Genomic DNA, 22146 nt, shown 5'->3' on the forward strand with positions numbered 1-22146 from the left:
CCCCCAACAGGTTCATGTATTGGATAGTTGTTTTCTAGGTGTAATAAGCCATGGAAACTTTAGAAAGAGAGGTTTAGCTGTAGGAAAGTAACTAAGGATGGGCTTTAAAAATTACTTGTGAGGTCTCCATTTCAGACATATTCTCTCTTCTTCATACACTGTGTCCATTGCCATGAATTAAGATACTCCAGCATATATCTCCTTCTAAGATGGGTTGAAATATTCTGAAACCATGAACCAGAATGAATCTTTACTGACTCATGTACTTTCTGTAAATTATGTATTTTGGTCACAGTTACACAAAAATACTAATATGGTGTCTAAGAATGGAGGCCCAGATTCCAGTGCAAACCCTATTACACTATTAGTATCTAAAGAGAGGCTTTCATCAGACCATGTAACCCTGAAATTTTGTTTTATCATTTGTAAAAGGTGATTTTGATTCTACAGTCCTCAGCCATTAATGGACTTATAATTTGTGAATTTTAAGTCCTCAGCACTTTCAAAACTGAAAATGAGCCAACTACCTCATCTGTTTAAAAAAAAACAAAAAACAAAAAACTGTCCTTACTTCTGCTTTTTCAGTTCAGCAATCCTTGCTCTGGATTAGAAGCAAATTATTCTGCAAGGTCCTGATGCCACATGTGAAAATATACACAGAGGAAGTAGATCCAGGGGATGGTAATAGAATATTTACAATTCTTGAGTGTTCCTGGCTTATGCTCATGCTTACTAAAGGATATTTGCACTTTGTGGAGCTTTTAATAATCAGAAACTTTCTAATGATTTTTAGTGAATTCCCATAAGGATAATTGGATAAAATCCTCCTTTTTCCTCCTTGGAAAATCCCTATATAAGATCAAGAAACATTGGTGCTTTTTGTGGAATGGCTAAGAAGTATTATACTTGATCCTGGGATTTTCTTAGCAACTGGCAAACATTTAGGGTGTTAGCTAACTTAGTTGAATAATGAAATAAAAAACAGAGTAAAACTTGTTTTAATTTGTTTCTTTCTTATTTTTTTCTGTTAATTTACTTATTCACTTTACATCCCGATTGCAACACCCCTCTCCTCCCAGTCCCCCTCTCACAGGCCTGTCCTCCCATAACCCCTCCCCTTCACCTGAACAGGTAGAGGTCCTTCTGAGTACTAACCCACCCTGGCACCTCAAGTCACTGCAGGACTAGGTACACCCTCTTCCACTGAAGTCAGACAAGACAGCCTAATTTGGGAAACAGAATCCACGGGCAGGCAACAGAGTCAGGGTAAGACCCTGCTTCCGTTGTCAGGGGCCCCACATGAAGACCAAACTGTACATCTGCTACATATGTGTGAGGGGCTAGGTCTAGTCTTCTTTCTTTTTTCAGACATGGGCTCAGTATTTGCAATATTTTATCTCAGACTCCCAAGTGCTGGGATTATAGTCATGTACCACACTGCCTACTAATTTTCTCCCATTTTCTTAATACTCTCAAATTGTTTTACAGATTAGATGTTTATATATATATATATATATATATATATATATATATATATATTAAATATTTTACAAATTGTATAATGACTAATAGATATACTAAAACTATAACCTCATTGAATTTGTTAAACAGCATTTTATGCGTATGTAAATATATATATATATGTATATATGTGATCATATATGTAATTACATATGCATCTGTGCATGAGTGTGTATGGAAGCCACACAACAGCCTTTGGAATTATTCCTCAGGGGTTACCTATCTTGTTTTCAACATGTTCATGTAAGCAAGTTCCTGTGCCTTCCCGGGGATCTTATGCAAGACATTATACTTTTCCATTTATCCACAAAGAGATTGACTAGTTCTCTCTGGTCTCAAAATTTAAGTCATTTGCTCTTTACTTATTTTGGAATAAAGACAAATTTTGATCTGCTTTCTCTTTCTCTTTACTAATTTTTCTTTCCTTCCCTTCTTCCCCCCTCTCCCTTAGAGTTAGATTTACCTTAGCTACTCTTTGTATTGATCTCCCTTCCTCCTACCTAAATAAAGTCTTGCCTATTTTTGTCCCCCCTCCACCTCTTTTAACAATTTGCAGCTGTCTATTCCACTCTCTAGTGCTCCTCTTCCCACTCCCTCTCTTTCTCTCTCTCCTTTCCCCTTCCTTATTGGTGCTGGGGATCAAAATTGTGTACTAAGAACTCTGAAGTAAACTTTTGCCCACACATCTGTCCTTTCCATTCACTGACCTTACTAAGAACTGCCATTTGAAACAATACAGAATGAATAGAGTTTTTCATCACCTATTTGATACAAGCCATACTGTCTCATTCCATAAATCAACTGTTTTACTTCTTAAATCAATTATATCATAAACATTTTGAACATTCAAAATTTTTATCATGGATAAAATTATTGAAGTACAAATAATTTTGTTCCTGATCCTTCTAAAAGTGGTAAGCAAACCTGCTTTAAACATTGTTTAATGTCATCGACAAAGAGAAAGCTGGAATTATCTTCTCAATTTTCCAGAACGATGTACTTAAATTGATGTGTCCTAAGATAAGAGAAGCAAATTGGACAATTCTATGGCATTACTGACTCACATAGAGATATGAACATTGTGAATTATTTGTTTGCTTGTTTGTTTTTTAGATGTACTTCTCATAAGCCATTTTATTTAGCATACTGAACTTAGGCCTTTTAACATTTGAAAGTTAAAAGTTTAACCAATTATCCATATTTGTAGTTATATTTATAATATTTATTCAAGCTAGCTTTGCCCTAAAAGTTTTCCAAGGTCAGTATTAACTCTGGAGTATCATAGTCCAGCCAGCTTTGGTTATCTGTCCCTTAAGTTCCATGTAGCTGCCACAAAAAAAGTTCTTCTGCCTCTCTGAGAAGACAAAGTTTTTTCTGTCTTTGAACTGTTATTGGTTTCTAAAAATTATTTGCAAGAATTAAAGAAGCCAGCTATAGTGATACATAGCTGTGATCTCAAAACTAGGGAAGTTGAGACAGGAGGGTTGTGATTTTGATGTCAGCCTATACTGTGTAGTGAGACCCTGTCTCAAAAATATAAACAAACAAAAATAAGAAAACAAAGAAAAAACCTAAATGAAGCCAACTAAACAAGACAACAATTCAATAAAACCAATTTAACTTAAGTCATAAAGTAGAATTTTTAGTTAAATTATATTTCTAAATGTGTGGACTTTAAAAGAGTTTAATTCTACTCCACCAGCCGTTATAAGTCTTAGTAGTACTTTAACAGAGCAGTCTCTGGTTGACATGGCTTACATAATTAAACTCACTTCCTTCCTTCTCCCATGGGCTTTATCTTAAATTCTCATAAGAGTTCCCATAGGAAATAGGAAACAAGGTCCATTGCACTTGCTTTTCGATTCTTCTTTTTTCTGGTGCTTTCCTAGGTGAGCAAATGTGACAAGAGCAAATTTGAAACTTGCTCTTAAAAATTGAAAAGTTTAAGTCTCTGGTTTTTTCATTGAAAAATAAGCCACAAAATTTTCAACTTACAATTTGTCCTACCTACAAGATGTTCAGGGGTAAAGGTGGGAGCAAAATTGAGAGAATGGTTAACCAATGGTCCTCAGAGAGGCTTCATTCCACAACTGATAGACACAGATGCAGAAACTGACAGCCATATATTACGTGGAGCTTAGATTGGAATCTTGAGGAAGAGGGGGAAGAAGGCTTGTGGGAACTGGAGGGGTCAAGGACACCACAGGAAAATCTATGGAATCAGCTAACCCAGGCCCACAGGAGTTCACAGAGACAACCACTAATCAAAGAACATGCATGGGCTGACCTAGGCCCTCTGCACATATTTAGCAAGTGTACAGCTTGTTTTCCATGTGGAGCTCCTATCAGTGGAAAAGGGGCCATCTCTGACTCTGTTGCCTTTGGAACTCTATTCTCTAACCGGGCTGCCTCATCTAGTCTCAATAGAAGATGTGCCTAGTTTTAATTCACAAAACTGATATGTCAAGACTGAAGAGAACAAAAGGAGGAGTGGGGGCCAGACTGTGAGGAGAGAAGAGAGAGGAAACTGTAGTCAGGATGTAAAATTAATTAAAAGAGAAAAAAGAAAAATAAGCTGATATTATTACCCTAATCACATAATTACAATCACAGACTAGCTCTCCTGTTTGTATGTTGCCTCAGATCTAACCTAGGGCTTCGTGTAAGCTAGCCAAGGGCTTTACAACTGGGTTTTGTCCCAGGCCATGGATTTGAAGAAATAGATACTGCAGTAAAATGTTTTTGAAATCCTGTAGAAATACAAATTTAATCAATCACTCAATTTTGTAATATCCTTACATTCTTTTTGCAATATTTATAGTTTTTGTATTCAACCTAGGTTTTTACAATGTCTTGATAAATTACAGTTTTTCATTTTTTAAAATTAAGATATGAAGAGAATATAAGAAAATTAAAATATTGAAATTAATATCACAATTATATTTTATAGTAGTATAGTATGACATTATAACAATGTTATAATTGTTGGCTATTATTTTTATAAATCACAAATACATGCTTTTTAAAGAGTTAATAACTAAAGTGCTCAAAATTTATATAAAGTAGTTCCATAAAATATAAAATTTAGGCTTTAATCATTTAGGCTTGTCCTGTGGTCATTTCTTTCAGCTTTCAGTGCCCTCTTACAGAACTTTGTGATGAAGAACTGAGAAGACAAAGACAGATCACCTGAGAAATACTTCCCTATTTTTGGATCAGTGGTTGCCGTTTTGACTGATTTTTGTACTTTCTTGAGGAAATACTTTTCAGTTTACTACAACAATTCCCGACCTGGGAGCTACTGAATCAGGTGAGATGTGGGCAGAGATATGACACAAAGTTTCTAGGAGATTCTGATAATCAGGAAAGATTGTAAAGCACAGTGTTAGGAAATTCTTAAACTGTTAAATGAAATTTGAATGCAACTGAGAGGAAGCATGCAATCTAAATATAAGGTTTTATCATTGCTACCAGTTGAAGACATGTAAATAAAGTCAGTGAAAATAGATTCAGAGACTGAACATGTAAATTTATCCCTGTTGATTTGTTTTAAAAGTAAGGTGCAACTCAATGCCAGTGTTAAATATTATAATTGATATTATACTAACTTTAAAGATGAAAGTGCAGATTTCACGTGGTTTCAAAAAAAAGTACTACCAGCAAACTACCTTCTTGATAATACTCTACACCTGGCTGTGATGTAATTTTGTACCACTTCCGAACCATTAATTCAAGTGTTGTGCTTTATCTACAGTCTACTCTAAATATACTACATGTATTCAAAGGTCAAATCACTTAATTCCCATTTGATTTATGTGGCAACTTCTGCCCCTCTCTTTCTCACTCTTCTCATCTACCTTTCTATTCTTCAGTAACTTCTTCAACTATTCTAGAAACTATAAATCACAAGTTCAAGAAGATTCCTCCCAACAGTAGAAGGTCCTTTGCCTCTGTTGACTAGTGTTCACTAGTGTTTTGAAAACTCCAAATCAGGTTCAATAGTATTTTCTACTTTCCATGTTCTGGAGTACTACCATTTAAAGTCACATGGCAAAGTTAGTGTAGTAGTGTAATCCTTTAATACCAGTACTCAGGGACTTAGGAAGTTGAGGTAGAAGGAGCTTGTGGTTCCTTCTTTTAAAAAAAAAATTGGTTCTTGGTGCATCTCACATCATATACCCCAATCCTACCTATATCTATCTCCTTTCATACCTGCCCTCCACCCTTGCAACCTCCCCCACCTAACCGAGGGGGAAAATCTCATTGTGGCAGCTGTAGTGTGTCACACTGTGTCCCGTAGAATATAGTTATTTGATTGCAATAGTTCATTCCAATGATTCATTGGTCTGGTACTAGGCCTCTGGTTGCTGTTACACTGTCAATACTAGAACCTCACTGGGACTCCTCTCAGATATCATGTGGTTGCTCTGTTGTCATGTAGATCCTATAGGACTGGTACCTTCATGCACTTCAGCAGTTCATTGATGGGTAGATATTGGGATGGGCCAATTCAAATCCCTGAATCTTAGCCTGAGTGGTATCTGAACTGGTCAGTCCACTGACTCTCCCATTCTAATGCCCTTGGGGCCATTTACCAACAATCCCTACAACCAGGACCAGCTTTATCCTGCTGCCCAGGGGAAGTGCTACAGTAGGTGAAGGTCAGGACCAGCTCTTTTATTCTCATGACCCAGTTGGGGCCAACTCTCCTGTCTGCTGCCAGAAGCAAGGGCAAAAGGAGAGGGGGGAATCTCTCCCTTGATGACTTGACTGAACATCAAACAAAAGTTAAGGCCAGCTCTCCCACATTCATGCCCTCAGCGCACGCTCATCCACAACCCCCACATCCAGGGTCAGATCTACTGTGGTACCTAGGTGAGGTACAGAGTATGCTCTCCCGAGTGCTACAGCAGGTAAGGGGTAAGACCAACTCTCCCTCTCTGATGACCTCTGGGCCAGTTCTTTTGCCTGCTATAGGTGCAAGGGGTGCATGGGGGACATGTGGACATCTCTCTCTTGCCCATGTCACTGCACAGGCAAACAAGTGACAGGGCCAGCTCTCTTAGCTCACATCCTCAGGCCAGCTTGCACAATCCCTTGCCACCAGGATCAGCTCTACTGTGCTGCTCAGGCAAAGTGCAAGGCCCACTCTCCCAAGTGCCACAGCTGGTGAGAGGCAGGGCCAGTTCTCCTGTTCTCATGCCTCTAAGGCCAGCTCTCCCACAACGCCCAGGTTAGGGGTGGGACTAGTTCTCCATAGCTCTCAGATATTAATATGTCTTTGGGCTCAGTCAAGACCAGTAACATCTGCCTGGCCTTTGGTGGTAAGAGACCCCTGCTGCTATAGGAACACAAACCCAGACATGGCCCCTGGTGGCAGCATAGGCCAGGACCCCACTGTGAGCCCAGGTGGCATCACTGCCTACTCACAAGTTATTTCTCACTACTCTCAAATCTCCAGTTCTGCCTCTTTTTATTGTACCCATATCCTTGTTTCTCTTCCATTTCTTCTCTACTTACTTGCTCCTCTAAGTGGCACCTGGGGTCTCTGAGAGTCTGGGGTCAACTCAGGTAAAGTCTGCCCCCTCCCAGCTTGCCTGGTGCCAGAATGATCTTGATCTCAGTCTTGTTCCCTGTCCTGGGAGCCCATCTGGACTTGTCTGGGACCAGACTGATGATTGTCTCAGGCTTGCTTTTTTTCAGGGAATGTTGGGCTACTAATCTAGATGTTCATAGTTCAGGACATGGAAGAGTAGACATAGCCTCTCTCCTCTCTACCATCTACGGACACATGTGACACCACTACCCATACCTGAAGTGTCTCTATGGTCAGTGGATCTTATGATTCTCAAGTTTCAGATGAGTTGAGCTACATGTTGTGTTAGAACAGTGACTTGCTTCCGGACAGACCACATCAGGCCAAAGCAGTTCCACATGGCAGAGATTTATTGTGGAAGAAAAGGGCAAAGGTAGGAGTGAAGAAGAGGGAGTGGGGAAGAGAGAGGTCAGTCAGAGGGATATGCCTTTTATTTGGATAGTAGCTACTCTAGGTAAAGGTGGGAAGTGAGCCAAGTGGATTCTGGGAATGTGTATCAGTTGCCATGACTGCAGATGTGCTGCTTTCTCACCTAGATGTGATGTTACTGGGTTCAGAGCCAATCCTGATACCAACACTACATTTAAAGATCTTGTCACTAAATTAAACCAATTGAAATGAAACAAAAGCAAAAGCAAGGAAATTTTAGAAAGGAAGGAAGGAAGGAAGGAAAGAAGGAAGGAAGGAAGGAAGGAAGGAAGGAAGAAAGAAAGAAAGAAAGAAAGAAAGAAAGAAAGAAAGAAAGAAAATCACAAAAGGGGTTTTATTGGTGGGTAAATTCAAGGCAACCAGTTTCAAATAGGACTTCAAATTGATGGTAACTATAAAGTTATTCTCCTTTGTTAATTCATTTTCTTGAAAATCATTTTGTGGGGGGAGCCAGCCCCAGCACTTCTTTCTTGTTGGTTCTTCTTGAGGCAACAGAAGGAAGGGGACGAGCACCAGTAGAGGTAAGACTTACTCTTAGGAGATATTTAGGGTTGCTATTTAATAATAAAACCTTTACCTATATTAACTCTAAGTCATTTTGCTTCTGTAGTTGACCTGCCTTGTTGCTGGGTTGCTCTGAGGTGAGAAACTATTTAGCACCTCATCATAAAACAGCCTCTGATTGAGAAAAGTAGCCTTTGTTCTATCTCTGCAGGAACTATGCAGCACTAACTTCCAGCCTGCTTGTTGAAGTCACAGGAAGAAAAAAAGGGACACTTTGAAAAGTGATTTCAGCTTTTATTTCTATTCTAAGAAAGGGGGCATAAGGGGTCTAAGAAAAAAGGGAATGTGGATGCTTTTTGCACTCGTTCTAAAAATCTGCCTGAGGCTAAATTGAAGTGTTTGGAATTAATGGCATTGGCATGGGAGATTTCAAGACAGCCTAATACTGACTATCACGTAATTACTAGTTGTTATTTCTGTGCAGATATACAATGAAAAGGAACCAGTAGAAAAAAAAAGCTATACAAATCTACAGTTTGAGGAGAAAAGGAGCACTAAGAAATATAATGGAAATGCATCCAGTACTTAGAAATGAATTTAAAGAAAAGAGGTGCTAAATGGAATTAATAAAGTAGTGACCTCAGAGAAAGACCACCATCCAGTTAAGCTTCCAACTTGTGAAAGGCATTAAAGAAAAGCTTAAGCAGTGATGAAAACTATCAACAACAGAAAACTGGTGCAAATTTATTTCCAGCCTCACCAAGCAGCAAAACATAGGGGCTTCAGCCACATGATTCTGGCTTTAGAGTCAGGGCTACAAGAAAGGGGCTGTAAAACTTGCCTCTGCCACTAAGGAAAGCTGCTTAGGACAGGTATGTATATAGAGTGTCTCTGCATGGAGGCCCAATGAAGCCATGACAAGAAAGTGAAACCAGAATTTCATTGGAGACTCCAAGATTTGGGAGATGCCAGAGTCGTGGGATGTCTGCCAAAGAGAGCTACAGATTAGGTGTGGAACCAGCCCAAAAGAGAAGGATGTTGCAATCAGCAAAGCAGAATGGAGCTAGAAATCTGAAGAGTCCTTTATCAGACATGGAGATGCAGAATGTGGAATTTGCCCTGCCAATTTTCTGTCTTGCTCTGATCTAGTATTTTCTCACTATGCTCTTTTTTTCCTTTTTGAATGGTAATGTATATTTTGTGCCATTGTATGTTAGAAGTATATGATTTGCTTTTAGATTTTGATTTTACTGAGTCTTACAGTTAAGATAATGCCATGAGACCAGAAGAGACTTTGAACTTTGAAATTTTAGATGAGATTGACAATCTGGTCTGAGCTGGTGCCCTGAGCAGACCTTGGGCACAAGCTCTGCACCCAGTCCCACAACAACCAGAGGAAGCTGGACTCCCAGGATCTCTAACACACCCAAGATCATAGGTTAGGAAACTACAACATCTACCCCAAACTGGGAGTAACTGAGATCCCCAGGATCCAGAGAGGCAGGAACCCCCACCTGACCAGTGGCATGGGGTTCCTTCCAGTTTGATCCAGTGCCTTGAGCAGACCTTGGGCACTAGCTATGCACAAAGTCCCACAATACCCAGAGGAGGCTCAACTCCTAGGTGCTCTAAGATGCCCAGGATTATAGGATTACAGAATCTCAGGAGCTTGATCACACCAGGATTTCAGGATCCCAAAGGCAGCTTGACTCCCAAGAGCTCTTACACCCAGGATCTCAGGATCACAGGATCACAGAGACAATTGGACGCTGAGGAGTTCTGACACAGCCAAGATAACAGGAGGCACAGGCTGTAGTCAGAGACAGTGACTTCGGGTAGCAGTAAAGATAATCAGATGGCAAAAGGCAAGCGCAAGAACATAAGCAACAGAAACCCAGGTTACTTGACGTCATCAGAACCCAATTCTCCCACCATAGCAAACCTGGATGCCACATCACCTTGGAAAAGTAAGATTCAGATTTAAAATCACTTCTCATGATGATGACAGAGAACTTTAAGGACATAAATAACTCCCTTGAGAAATACAGGAGAACACAGGTAAACAGGTAGAAGACCTTAAAAAGGAAACACAAAAATCCCTTAAAGAATTACAAGAAAACACAACCAAACAGGTAAAGGAATTGAACAAAACCATCCAGGATCTAAAAATGGAACTGGAAACAATAAAGAAATCACAAAGGGAGACTACCCTGGAGATAGAAACCCTTGGAAAGAGATCAGGAGTCATAGATGGAAGCATCACAACAGAATACAAGAGACAGAAGAGAGAATCTCAGGTGCAGAAGATACCATAGAAAACATTGACTCAACAGTCAAAGAAAATGCAAAATACAAAAAACTCCTAAACCAAAACATCCAGGAAATCCAGGACACAATGAGAAGACCAAACCTAAGAATAATAGGTATAGAAGAGAGCAAGGATTCCCAATTTAAAAGGCCAGTAAATATCTAACAAAATTATAAAAGACAACTTCCCTAATCAAAAGAAAGAGATGTCCATGAACATATAAGAAGCCTACAGAACTCCAAATTGATTTAGACCAGAAAAGAAGTTCCTCCCATCACATAATAATCAAAACACCAAATGTACAAAACAAAGAAAGAATATTAAAAGCAGTAATGGAAAATGGTCAAGTAACATATAAAGGCAGGCCTATCAGAATTACATAGGACTTGTTACCAGAGACTTTGAAAGCTAGAAGATCCTGGACAGATGTCATACAGACCCTAAGAGAACACAGATGCCAGCCCAGGCTGCTCTACCCAGCAAAACTCTCAATTACCATGGATAGAGAAACCAGAAAATTCCATGACAAAAACAAATTTACACAATACCTTTCCACAAAGGTACCAGCCCTACAAAGGATAATAGATGGAAAACACCAACACAAGGAGGAAAACTACACCCTAGAAAAAGCAAGAAAGTAATCTTCTTTCAACAAACCCAAAAGAAGATAGCCACACAAAATAATTCCACCTCTAACATCAAAAATAACAGGAAGCAGCAATCACTTTTCCTTAATATCTGTTAACGTCAATAGACTCAAATCCCCAATAAAAAGATACAGCCTAACAGTGGCTATGTAAAAAGGACCCAGCATTTTGCTGCATACAGGAAATGCACCTCAGTGAAAATGATAGACAATACCTCAGAGTAAAAGGCTGGAAAACAATTTTCTAAGCAAATGGTCCCAAAAATACAAGCTGAAGTCGCCATTCTAATATCAAATGAAATCAACTTTCAAATAAAAGTTATCAAAAAAAAAAAAGATAAGAAAGGACGCTTTATCCTGGTCAAAGGAAAAAATCTACCAAGATGAACTCTCAATTCTGAACATCTATGCTCCAAATGCAAGGACACCCACACTCATAAAAGAAACTTTACTAAAGCTCAAAGCACACATTGCACTTCACACAACAATAGTGGGAGACTTCACCACCCCACTCTCAGCAATGGACAGATCATGGCAACAGAAACTAATCAGAGACACAGTGAAACTAACAGAAGATATGAACCAAATGGATTTAAAAGATATCTATAGAACATTTCATCCTAAAACAAAAGAATATACCTTCTTCTCAGCACTTCATGGAACCTTCACCAAATTTAGCCATATAATTAATTGGTCATAGAACATGCCTCACCAGATACAAGAAGATTGATATAATCCCATGCATTCTATCAGATCACCATGAACTAAGACTGGTCTTCAATAACAATAAAAACAATGGAAAGCCCACATACACATGGAAACTGAACAACATTCTACTCAATGATAACTTGGTCAAGGAAGAAATAAAGAAATTAAGGACTTTTTAGAATTTAATGAAAATGAAGGCATATCATACCCAAATTTATGGGGTACAATGAAAACAGTGCCAAGAGGAAAACCCATAGCTCTGAGTGCCTCTAAAAAGAAACTGGAAAGAGCATACACTGGCAGCTTAACAGCACCCCTGTAAGCTCTAGAACAGAAAGAAGCTAATACACCCAAGAGGAATAGAAGGTAGGAAATAATCAAACTCAGGGCTGAAAACAACAAAAAGAACCATACAAAGAATCAACAAAACCAGAAGCTGGTTCTGAAGAGAGTCAACAAGATATATAAACCCTTAGCCAGACTAACCAGAGGGCACAGAGACAGTATCTAAATTAATAAAACAAGAACTGAAAAGGGAGACTTAATAACAGAAACTAAGGAAATTCAAAAACAATCATCAGATTCTACTACAAAAGCCTATATTCAACAAATCTGGAAAATCTGGATGACATGGACAGTTTTCTAGACAGATAAAAGGTACCAAAGTTAAATCAGGATCAGATAAACTACCTAAGCAGTCCCATAACCCCTAAAGAAATAGCAGCAGCCATTAAAAGTATCCCAACCAAAAAGAGCCCAGGACCAGATGGTTTTAGTGCAGAATTCTATCAGACCTTCAAAGAAGACCTAAAACCAATTATCTTCAAACTATTCCACAAAATAGAAACATAAGGAACACTACCTAATTTATTCTATGAAGTCACAATTATGCTTATACCTAAACCACGCAAAGGCCCAACAAAGAATCTCCCTTACAAATATTGATGCAAAAATACTCAATAAAATTCTCCCAGACAGAATCCAAGAACACATCAAGACAATCATCCATCATGATCAAGTCGGGTTCATCCCAGGGATGCAGGGATGGGTCAATATATGGAAATCCTTCAACGCAATCCACTGTATAAACAAACTCAAATTTAAAATGTTGCTACCAAATCCGTCCAGACGACTCAGGAGACTCTTCTCGACGCAGTTTATTCGGGAACGTTACTTCAGGAAGCCCCCGATCCTAGCCCGCTGCCCCAGTTATATATCCCAGCCTGCACCAATCAGCGACCGCCACGTGGAGGCTCATGATAGGATGGAGATGATGGCCCGGGAGTGACCTGATATGACATCAAAGGATGCATGCGCACTTCTCTGGTGTGTACGTGACTTTCAAAGGGGAACGTGGGGGAACGTTGCTGAATCATGTGACTTGGCAACCAGCCCAGGCGCCATTTTAGACTGACCCCTGTGCCCGCTCCCCACATTAAAAACCACATGATCATCTCATTAGAGGTTGAGAAAGCATTTGACAAAATTCAGGATTCTTTCATGTTAAAAGTCTTGGAAAGATTAAGAATTCAAGGCCCCCTGATTCTGGAAAGATTCAGTGTAGCAGTATAAGGCAAAACCAGAACAGGGAAGTGGGAAGGGGTGGGTGAGAGAACAGGGGGAGGGAAGGGGGCTTATGTGACTTTTGGGGAGTAGGGGACCAGAAAAGGGGAAATCATTTGAAATGTAAATAAAAAATATATCACATAAAATAAAAATATATCGAAAAGAAAAAAAAGGGAAAAAAAAAGAAAAAAAAAGAATTCAAGGCCTGTACCTAAGCATAGTAAAAGCAATACACAACAAACCAGTTGCCAACATCAAACTAAATGGAGCAATCCCACTAAAATCAGGGACTAGACAAGGCTGCCCACTCTCCCCATATCTATTCAAAATAGTACTTGAAGTTCTAGCTAGATCAATTAGACAACAAAAGGAGGTCAAAGGGATACAAATTGGAAAGGAAGAAGTCAAAATATCACTATTTTCAGATGATATGATAGTATACTTAAGTGGCCCCAAAACTTCCATCAGAGAACTCCTAACGCTGATAAACAACTTCAGCAAAGTGCCTGGATATAAAATTAACTCAAGAAAATCAGTAGCCTTCCTATACTTAAAGGATAAATGGGCTGAGAAAGACATTAGGGAAACAACACCCTTCATGATACTCACAAATAATATGAAATACCTTGGTGTGACTCTAGTCAAGCAAGTTAAAAATCTGTGTGACAATAACTTTAAGTCTCTGAAGAAAGAAATGGAAGAAGACCTCAGAAGATGGAAAGATCTCCCATGCTCATGGATTGGCAGGATTAATATAGTAAAACTGGCCATCTTGCCAAAAGCAATCTTCAGATTCAATGCAATCCCCATCAAAATTCCAACTCAATTCCTCATAGAAAGTGCAATTTGCAAATTCATTTTGGAATAACAAAAAAAACAGGATAGGGAAAACTCTTCTCAACAATAAAAGAATTTCTAGGGGAATCACCATCCCTCACCTTAAGCTGTATTACAGAGTAATAGTGATAAAAACTGCATGATATTGGTACAGTGACAGGCAGGTAGATCAATGGAATAGAACTGAAGACCCAGAAATGAACCCACACACCTACTGTCACTTGATCTTTGACATAGGAGGTAAAACCATCCAGTGGGGGAAAAAAGATAGCATTTCACCAAATAGTGCTGGTTCAACTAATGGTCAACATGTAGAAGATTGCAAATCAATCCATTCTTATCTCCTAGTACAAAGCTCAAGTCCAAGTGGATCAAGTACCTCCACATAAAAGCAGATGCACTGAAACTAATAGAAGAGAAAGTGGGGAAGAGCCTTGAATACCTGGGCACAAGGGAATAGTTCCTTAACAGAACACCAGTGGCTTATGCTCTAAGATCAAGAACTGACAAATGGGATCTCATAAAATTGCAAAGCTTCTGTAAGGAAATGGACCTTGTCAATAGGACAAAACAGCAACCAACAGACTAGGAAAAGATCTTTACCAATCCTACATCCTAGAGAGGGCTAATATCCAATATATACCAAGAACTCAAGAAGTTAAACTCCAGACAATGAAATAACACTGTTTAAAAATGGGGTACAGAGCTAAACAAAGAATTCTCACTTGAGGAAACTCGAATGGTCATGAAGCACCTAAAGAAATGTTCAGCATCCTAGTCATCAGGGAAATGCAAATCAAAACAACCCTGAGATTCCACCTCACACCAGTCAGAATAGCTAAGATGAAAAACTCATGGGACAGCAGATGCTGGCAAGGATTCGGAGAAAGAGGAACACTTCTCCTTTGCTGGTGGGATTGCAAGCTGGTATGTCCACTCTGGAAATTAGTCTGGTGGTTCCTCAGAAAACTGGACATAGTATTACCTGAGGACCCAGCTATACCACTCCTGGACATATACCCAAATTATTCTCTAACATGTAATAGGGATACATCCTCCACCATGTTCATACCTGCCTTATTTATAATAACCAGAAGCTTGAAAGAACCCAGATGTCCTTCAACAGAGGAACAGCTACAGAAAATGTGGTACATTTACACAATGGAGTACTACTCAGCTATTTAAAAACAATGAATTCATGAAATTCTTAGGCAAATGGATGGAACTAAAAAATATCCTGAGTGAGGTAACCCAATCACAAAAGAGCACACATGATATGCATTCACTGATAAGTGGATATTAGCCAAAAATCTCGGAATACACAAGATACAATTCACAGACCACATGAAGCTTAAGAAGAAAGAAGACCAAAGTGTGGGTCCTTCTTTGAAGGGGTAACAAAATAACTCATGGGAGCAAATACAGAGACAAAGTGTGGAGCAGAGACTGAAGGAAAGACCATCCAGAGACTGCCCCATCTGGGGATCCATCCCATATACAGTCACCAAACGCAGACACTATTGTGGATGTCAACAAGTGTATGGTGATAGGAGCCGGATACAGTTGTCTCCTGAGAGGCTCTGCCAGATCCTAACAAACACAGAGGGGGCTTGCTCGCAGTCAACCATTAAACTGATCACAGGGATCCCAATGGAAGAATTAGAGAAAGGACTGAAGGAGTTGAAGGAGTTTGCAACTCCATAGAAGAACAACAATATCAACCAACCAGAACTCCCAGGGTCTATACTTTGACTATACACTAATACTGAATCAATCACATTTTGGGGACATAAGACAACACCAATGGTTGTTGCCTGACAATGTTGTTGGTGACAGTTTTATGGGGTCAAGATCTTGTTTCCCATATTCCAAAATAGTGACATCCTCCATCTCTGAGTGGCTGAGAAATGGTAATTTTTTTGTTTGATTGTTTGGTTTTTGTTTTGTTTTGTTTTGTCTTGTTTTTAATTATTTCATTTATTTACATTCCAGCCATTGCCCTCTTTCCCAGTCCCCCTTCCCACAGCTCCTCATCCCACTTCTCCCCCTTGCCTCTAAGAGGGTGCTTTTTCCCTAATCATATACCACTTTTTATTTTCATCTTTAACTGTGATTATTTATCTGCATACTATTTTGAAGTATAAATGATGTCTTTCTGGTAATTTCCCTATTTTCTTTCCTATTTTATTGATCATTTAAATTTAACTTTTGAACATGTTGAAATTTGCAAAAAAAAAAAAAATAAAAGTAATCTGTAAAACTTCAGCTCTTTTATTTGAAATGTAAAAAAATTTTCACATTTTAAAAAATAAGAAGTTTGGAAGAGACAAAGTGGGGCACATGAAACTTACTTCAGAGAACAAAATGGTTTTTAGTGGTTAAGAATTGAGTATATGTGAGTGTAGTCACCCATCCATGCTTATAGAGGGTGGGTTCCAAAGATACCAGAATTATCAGATACTCAGCTTCACAGACACCAAAGTGAAAATGAAACAGCAGACAAGGGGTGGATTTTTTTGATAGCTCTGGGGTTTTGATGAACTTAGAAGAAATGGCAGCATGCATAAATTATATGTATTGGAATTCCCCTTTTTAAAAGAATGTCTCATGTCTCAAGTATATTATAGAAGCTAGAGAAACCTACCAAACCTAAAGGCATGAGGAACCATCAAAAAGCATTTCAGTGAATAACTTAGGTGGACCAGAATGTGTAATCAACAGCCTGCGTAAGTACCTGGACTTTGATTCAGCCTTGTATGGATGGATATGGAAAGCATAAGGAAGAAAAAGTCTACTATCTAAATGGGAAGATTTAAATATGGACAAAATTAACAGCTCCAGTTTTATCTTCTTGACTCAGGCCCTGGACCTCTGGGGCTGGCTTCCTCAGTGTCACCCTGTGACTGCATTCTCCCAAGGGTCACAGCTCTGTACTGAATCTTATATCACTAGCACAAGGTTCACTGATTTCTCAGCTTTTTCCTGTCTGTTGTTCCCTCTGCTACTACAGTTCCAGAAAAGTCTTGCTACCCTAGACTTGCTGACAAGAATATCAATATCTTATAACTCAGGAGTCCACTGTGTTCTGAGTTTTTTTCCTCTTCTGAAATCCAAAATTTGTCATAAGTAGACAATGAGACTACTGAAGAGATCAGCTAACTCACTTCTCTTTTCTCAGTGGCCATAATTATACTTAGCTGTTAGTGTCAAAAACTAATTACTTCATACATATTATGTTTGATTATTGTTTATGAAATTGGAGCAAGTCTTCTACTAATTATACAGCTGGATCAAAATGTATGAATTATCATATTTTTAACTTTTAGAACTTCAATTTTGCTTAATAAACATGTATCAGTAGGGCTGAAGTTAACTTGTGATTATGAATAATTTATATTCATAATTCAGCAGTTAGGCATGTTTTCTGTCCTTCTAGAGGACCTGAGTTTGGTTCCTGGCATTCATATCATGTGGTTCACAACTGTTTGTAACTCTAACTTCAGGATTTCTGATGCCTCTGGTCTCCATGGGCACTTGCTGTCCCATTCACATATTCATACACAGATACACATACATACCCATCACTAAAAAATCATAAAAATAAAGCATTTAAATAATGACTGACCATTTTCACCATGTCTTATTATTGTATAATGATTTTTATTTCTTTTTTAAACATTGGAAGTATCTTTAGGAATTTTTTATCATTTGAACTTCTTTTATTTCTCTAGATTTTTGCATCCCATTTCTCTCTCTTTTGTACTTCTTTGTCTCTGGGATTGCAAAAGTTTACTATGAACTCATCCTTCATGGAGTTGTTTCCACAAGATTAATGTATACAGATTTATAAATGTATCTATGAGATAAAAGCAGGTTTGGTTTTTTTGACACTAAGAATTTTAGTAAACTAAGAATTCATCATTTGGGATTTTTCACAGACAGATTAATGCAAATCATACAACACCTCCAGTAAGGTTTAGGGGTAAACTTCTCATTTCTGTTTTCTTCCACAGAACACATTAGTTGACCTGCTTCTTCGCAGCATCAGTGGTTTAGTGAGTACAATGTTCTATTTAATTTTTCTTAAGACATTAAACATAAGCCTATGACCCTGGTTAAATTCTAGGCCTTGGGAAATTTGCCTTATTCTGTCTTTTTCATAGGTCACTGAGTTTAGGTTTTGCTCATTACACTGATTTTGAATATTTTGTTTCTACCTGGGGATTTCCTTTGCATCTTTCCAGTATTCGTTCTGTATTTAAAATTAATTTGAATTTATTATATTCAGTTTTCTAATTATTTTGTGTGATCAATGAAACTTCAAGAGTCAGCAAGTCTACCACAATATTTCTTTGACCAATCTTATAGGAAGGGTCCCATTTGTCTTTTAAGTAAAACATATTCTTGAATAATTTTTTACTTTTAGTGGATATTTTTTACTTTTAGTGGAAACAGCCCATGCTTTCCTATCAAAAGAAACCAAAGTGCTAGAATATGAAGGTATTCATTGTCCTGGATCATGCTAATTTGTACAATCCAGAACTCCAAGTAGAGAACAGCAATCAAGTAGAATTTTAAAAGTATTCATGGATTTTGTGGGTAAATGGATAGAACTAGAAAATATCATCCTGAGTGAGGTAACTCAGACCCAAATGGATATGCATGGTTATGTGCTTACTATTAAGTGTATATTAGCCAAAAACTACAGAATTCCCAGGATACAAACCACAGAATGCAAAAAGGCATATTTATTAAAAAAAATAAAACTTCACACAAAAAATTCACCTTTGTCTTCATGTACTCAAAGTATCTAAGTCTGTAAATGATCCCTCAACTAGCAGTTATTTTTCTTTATTACTTTTATGAGAAAATATAGTACTTGGAAAAAATCTTAGCATTGAGGAGATGGCTTAGTTAGTAGAATTCTTAGTAGAGTAGTTGAGTTCCTACCCTAAATATCTTTAAAAAAAAAAAGTTAGTCATGACAGTATACAGTTGTAATCCTAAATCCTAGCACTGAAATGCAGAAGCAGGTGGATCATTAAGATTTTATGGCCACCTAGAATTCAATGGCCAGCTATCCCAGCAAATGGAAAGCACTAGGTTCAGTAAGAGATCCTGTCTCAAAAACCAAAACAAACTAATAAAATAAAACAAAATAGGGAATAATAGAAGACAATATCCCAATATCTACTCAATATTAATCTGAATGTACCTGTACCCCAATACAAATGTTCTCATGTGCTGGTTAGTTTCTCTCAACACACAAAATAGTCCTTTGAAAAGAGGAAACCCCAGTTAAGAAATTGTCTCCATCAAATTGTAGTATGGATATGTCTATGGGGCATTTTCTTAATGATTGATTTGGGAGAATCCAGCCCTGTGCAGGCTGGGCATGCAATGGAGAGCAAGTCACTAAGCAGCTTTCCTCTATGGTTCATTCTTTTGCCTTTCCTTGAGTTCATGTCCTGAATTTCCTCAGGGCTGGATTGTTTCCTGGAAGTTGCAAGACATACTAAACCCTTTTCTAGACACTTTCTTTTAGTTATGGTGTTATATCACATCAATAGAAACTAAACAGTATACACACACAATATATATACTGTTCACACAGAAAAGAAAAATACAAAAAACTTAGTAAGAAGCAATGATAAATAGATTAAAATATATTTAACTTTATTCTGTTTAACTAATAACAAATATAAAATATGTATTTATATCTTATAACTATAATTATATAATTAATATCCAGTGAAGGACCTGGGAGGAATAGCTGGTCATGCTCTCAGGAGGCAATGTTTGTAGTATTAAAGAGCAGCATTCAGGATCTGAAGCTGCAGGCTGTGAGCTGCTGGAGGTAAGTATCTTTATGGGAGGAGAAAACAAGAAATGGTAGATGTCCTGAAACTCTTGTATTTCCAGAAGAGATCATATGCTGTAGTGACTACAGGAATCTCCAATTGACCTCAAATGTGGAGAAGCTAGAAACATACTTCCTCAATTTAAGAAAATTCTTGGAGACCCCAAGCAAGAAATTTGTGCGTTTGGATTACCCCATATTTCCCTAAGATGACGGCAACTCTGGTCTTTTAAATTATCTGTAAGCCTTTGACTCTGCAGTTCTTTGGAATGTGCATATGTGTATTTGTGTGTGTGTGTGGGGGGGGGGGGTTGGGGAGCTCCTGGGGAGATGTGAACAAATGTCTACTCACCCCTAATAGGAAACCAATGACAGACCAAAGTACAAGTTGGTGAACCAGTTAATTTTGTTGGGGTTACTTACAGGATCAGAAATGACTCAAAGACAGCTGTACCATTAAAGCCCACCCCAGCATAGATAATAGCCCATGAAAATGGAAACCTGAGCTCTCTACACTACTTGCAGGCAGATTGGAGAGTGACTTTTCCTGATGGTCCAGTTGGTCTGAGCCTCTTCTCTGAAACTCAGCTCTTGAAGACAATTTGGCTGCTCCTTGCAGGGAGCTAAACTTGTCTGAGAGTCTTCTTTCAGCAGTTTTTATTGTTTATATACTCCTTGGGAAGGAAGGTCTTAGTGAATCTAGTTCCAGGGATTTCTGATGCTATTATGAGTCGTTTGCTTCCTGTCATAATGAGCTTCCTTGTAGTATTTTACCTTCCCTTAAAACATCATGGTTCAAAAGTAGGAATAAGTATTAAAGATTGAGAGCAGAATGGCCCAGATTGACCTTGGGCAGAGGACAGTATTCAAGGGGTGAGTCCTCTTCAAAAGAGGTCTAGAAGAAGACTTTAAAGAAATCCTAAACTGTATATTGTAAAGTTGTAAAGATCCCAAATAATCTTTAATTTTAAAATATAAATATGAGTTTGCTAATGGTATTGTTTGGTTGTATTGTTTTGTATTGGGCAAAATTAGTCAAAGACAATTCTGCTTCTCCCACCAAATTATATTTTCAGTCTTTTGGTATAATTAAATGTTACTACTCTAATAAAACTTTCTAAACTTAAAGGAACCAGATGCAGAGAGTAGCGGTTCTTTCTTAGAAAAGCATATGCCAAGCTTGCTTTAGTTGACTTAATGTAACTCTTATTCACAGAATTGGTTTATTTCATAACTAGGTACTTTACTTAAGTGAAAGTCATCACCAACAGAAAATAAAATTTCTTCCCTGTATAACAACAGATAAATTGTGGTGGCATCAATGACTCACACCCAAAAAAACTACTGTAGTTTTCATACAGTCCACACTTCAGGTGTTTCATCTAATGTAGAAATTAATATGCAAATATATACAATATATTTATGCCACATGATAAAGGCATAACTGCAACTGATCAAAGTCTACTTAAGTGTTTAAAAAGGAAAAACAAGGCCCCTTGTCCTAAAAATACCTGTGTTTGAAAAGAGACTTAATTATCAGCAATTCAGTATAACAAATACTTGACCAAATTTAGTTTTTCACAGACGTGAAATACTCTTATGTATGAAGGTTTCTGGTACTTCCTAAATGCTGTACTTACACCTTAAGTCTCTCTAGAAATGTGCAGCAAATGACTGTAAAATCAAATAAAGATCATCAAAAAGCATGTATAAAGTTTAATTTAAAAATTTAGGGCTCGAGCGATGGCTCAGCAGTTAAGAGCACTGACTGTTCTTCCAGAGGTCCTGAGTTCAATTCCCAGCAACCACATGGTGGCTCACAATCATCTGTAATGGGATCTGATGCCCTATTCTGGTGTGTCTCAAGACAGCTACAGAGTCCCAATATTAAAAAAAAAAAAAAAAAGATTGTTTCACTATGTAACTCAGGCATTAACTTTTGGCAATCTTCCTGACACAAGCCTCTCAACTGACAAGATTACATATCTAAGACAGCCTGGCAACATATGAAGTCATTTAAAAAGAGTATTTAGCCAAGAGGTGGTGGTGCACGCCTGTAATCCCAGCACTCTGGGAGGCAGAGGCAAGCAGATTTCTGAGTTCAAGGCCAGCCTGGTCTACAGAGTGAGTTCCAGGACAGCCAAGGCTATATAGAGAAACCCTGTCTCGAA

At 38.2% G+C, this 22146-nt stretch overlaps 1 long non-coding RNA gene and 1 other non-coding gene across 3 annotated transcripts in view; one reads left to right on the forward strand and one right to left on the reverse strand.

The window, feature by feature from the left end:
• The window catches only part of LOC127697125 (uncharacterized), a 40885-nt gene extending 20626 nt beyond the window's left edge, over positions 1–20259 (forward strand). The window contains exons 2-4 of one of the 2 annotated variants that reach the window (XR_007980410.1): positions 4651–4831; positions 18129–18170; positions 20038–20259. This is a non-coding gene — a long non-coding RNA (uncharacterized LOC127697125). Of the gene's footprint in view, positions 1–4650; positions 4832–16772; positions 16842–18128; positions 18171–20037 lie in introns of those variants that run through there. The other variant, XR_007980409.1, reaches the window with a different exon arrangement.
• LOC127697974 (small nucleolar RNA SNORA17) lies at positions 7227–7355 on the reverse strand. Its single transcript, XR_007980634.1, has one exon. It is a non-coding gene; the product is annotated as a small nucleolar RNA SNORA17 (small nucleolar RNA).
• Positions 20260–22146: the final 1887 nt, after the last annotated feature.

The sequence above is a fragment of the Apodemus sylvaticus genome, chromosome 12, assembly GCF_947179515.1.
Source record: "Apodemus sylvaticus chromosome 12, mApoSyl1.1, whole genome shotgun sequence".
Taxonomy (NCBI): Eukaryota; Metazoa; Chordata; class Mammalia; order Rodentia; family Muridae; genus Apodemus; species Apodemus sylvaticus.